The 2914-nt window shown below is 32.4% G+C and overlaps 1 protein-coding gene and 3 non-coding genes across 4 annotated transcripts in view; 1 reads left to right on the plus strand and 3 right to left on the minus strand.

Moving 5' to 3' along the window:
• LOC118734420 (eye-specific diacylglycerol kinase-like) overlaps positions 1–2914 on the minus strand; it is a 325708-nt gene that overhangs the window by 85786 nt on the left and 237008 nt on the right. The gene's annotated exons all lie outside the window — the stretch shown is intronic.
• On the minus strand, positions 1266–1337 carry Trnap-ugg. Its single transcript has one exon. It is a non-coding gene; the product is annotated as a tRNA-Pro (tRNA).
• On the minus strand, positions 2295–2367 carry Trnaa-agc. Its single transcript has one exon. It is a non-coding gene; the product is annotated as a tRNA-Ala (tRNA).
• Trnac-gca lies at positions 2691–2762 on the plus strand. The gene has a single exon. It is a non-coding gene; the product is annotated as a tRNA-Cys (tRNA).

Genomic DNA, 2914 nt, shown 5'->3' on the forward strand with positions numbered 1-2914 from the left:
ACTGCAGATCGAGAGGTCCCCGGTTCAAACCCGGGTGTCCCCTTGGTAACATTTTTGATAACTTCTAATTTTTACTTTTTTAATATTAATTGTCTTAATATGTATGTATTTATGTAAAATTTGTATAATCCAGAAAATGGTTGTCTATATTTTTCCCAAATTTATGCACATACATATGTATGTAGTTCGAAATATGTTTGAATACAAATAACATGTATACATACATACCTATTAGGGAGCCCATCGAAAATGCTTTTTTGTAAATCAATCCCCAGCGTGATCAATTTGTGATTGCCCTACATTTTGTTTCTATATTTTCAACAAATCACTTTTCAAGCGTAACGGTGAGTCATTTTCCATTTTTTTTTAATCGCGAAGGCGAGTAATCTGTTTTTAATCATCAAAGGTGATCGACAACAACAAGGCGATTTTTATAAAAGTAATCTTCCAAATGCTAGGTGGGAATGTACACAAGTACATACATACACTTGTAACGTAATGTATATAACTAAGGCTCGTATCTTTTTTTCGGTTAAAAATAAAAGCAGCTTTTACAGTATACGTATTACTGAAACAGTTTCGCAATAAATTAAAGGAATTCCTGGTATGGTACGCAAAATACCAGGTATTCCTTTATTGTACACCCCGAGACAAAATGATATATCTAACAAAGGCCATGTAAATCAAAATTTCTCACATTGTACAAAAATTAGAAAAATTCAAAAAAGATGCATAACAATAATATTCTAGTTTGAAGTGTCTAAAAAATACCGTTGCTCTTTGATTTTTTTTTTTGACGACGTGACGCATGCAAAGTTACTATGTTCGACAGTTTGTTTTGTATGGAAGAAAATAATAACACAGTCGGCAAATAAAATAAGCAAAAATCAACGCCAATTCTTAGCCCATTGAAACTTGCACTTTCATAAGCTACAAAACTGCATGCTTGGAATTTTTCTAAAAATTATGAATACAAAGTTTGTTGTGGATCTTTTTTTTTAATTTTATACAAAGTTTGTAATGTATATTTTTACATAATACATAGTGCATTTTTAAAACATGTTCCCGCGAAACTTTAGGCAGTAAAATAGTATAAATGCAGTAATTTTGGAAAAAAACCGCAGTACCCTGTATGTATGTACATACATATGTATGAGTTTCTCACCTATCGGAATTAATGAATTCTTTCTGTTTGCAAATATGTAATACATATGCACTTGGATTTTGAATAAAAAAATAAATATAGGAATTAAAAAAAAACTGCCGGGCTCAACCGGGATTTGAACCCGGGACCTCTCGCACCCAAAGCGAGAATCATACCCCTAGACCATTGAGCCGCATGCAGCTGGCCTGTACATTTCACTACATCAAATGTATACATGCGCATTATAGCTTATCTGAATTTCACCACATTCACCTCGAAAGTACAAAACCAAACACGCCAGTAACGTTGCCACTGTGTCAGAAATTAGGAGAATACTTATTTTCTTTAGTGAGTACGTATTAATGTACATTTGGGTGCACATTTGGGTAATACGTGTATGTGTATGTATGTATGGGTATGTATGTGACTAGGGAAATATGTAATTTGATATTTTTAATATGAACCCAAGTTTAAAACTTTGTAAAAAATATTCAACAACTTTTCTTGTGAAGGTTTCACGTGGCTTAAAGTTACCGTTGATTTTAAGATTGTTTTTGTCGCATTTGCTTCAATATAACGAATAAACACAATTTAAATGTATGTTGAAGAAGTCCCCAACACTTTCGACTAAAAAAATTTAAAAAAAGGTAATTTTTCACCATTTGAAACTTGCACATTATACTAAAATTGCAAAATTCAAAAACTTCTGACAGAAAAGTTTGAAATCAGAGTGGAAATTTGTTGAACTTTTTGTAATTTTTTATAAAGTTTTACAGTTGGGTTTTTTTAGAGAATGAACTGTATTTTAATTGAAAATCCTTCGCCATAGGCAAGTCGTCTGGGTAAAAGATTGTCGTATGTTACGCACGTACGTATGACGCTTACGACAATCTTTTACCCAGGCGACGAAATATGTTAAGGTTTTTATGAGTTTTTGTTGTCAATAAGTCAATAAATAACTAAAATACCTACATACATACATATGTATATGTAGGTAATATTATTGTTGGGGATAAAACACTGCCGTATAAGATAACGTAAGACTTTTTATCGTAACTCGAGACGCTACTTAGCTTAATTTAAAATTTCCATCGAAATCTTGAAAAATTTATTAAAAAAAAAAAAATTATAATAATAAAAAACTTCGAACTGGAGATGCGGGGCATCGATCCCCGTACCTCTCACATGCTAAGCGAGCGCTCTACCATCTGAGCTACATCCCCATGTGGTGTTCCGCTGTCCAATATACAATACAACAGCTGCTACCAGACACTCGTACATCACTGTGAATAATAAACACCAAAATGTAAAGAAATTACCATTTATTTAGCTACTTGTTGAATTGAACAAACTTCCACTTTTTATTTGCTATAGCATTTCTATTTTTAGCAGAATTCTCTCTTGCTCTCTTTGTATAAAATAATTAAAAAAAGCTTGTAAAAAAAACTCCTGTATTCAGTTTGTACAGCGTTGCAAATATTGAACACAAACAACTAAACATTTGTACGTTCGCTTTAGTACCGCTTTGACGCAACGGTAGATATGTGGGGATATAGCTCAGTGGTAGAGCATTCGACTGCAGATCGAGAGGTCCCCGGTTCAAACCCGGGTGTCCCCTTAATAAATTTTTTGTTTTGTTTTTTCGACGAAAATTTTTACTTTTTTAAATTTATCTGTTTTCAATGTAAATGGACCAATGTAGTAAAAGTAAACATTCATTACGTGTGCTGCAATTTTTTAAATTGAATGTTTATTATTTTTCTATGAAAG

The sequence above is a fragment of the Rhagoletis pomonella genome, unplaced genomic scaffold (genome assembly GCF_013731165.1).
Source record: "Rhagoletis pomonella isolate Grant_MI unplaced genomic scaffold, Rhpom_1.0 Rhpom_scaffold_00002, whole genome shotgun sequence".
NCBI lineage: Eukaryota > Metazoa > Arthropoda > Insecta > Diptera > Tephritidae > Rhagoletis > Rhagoletis pomonella.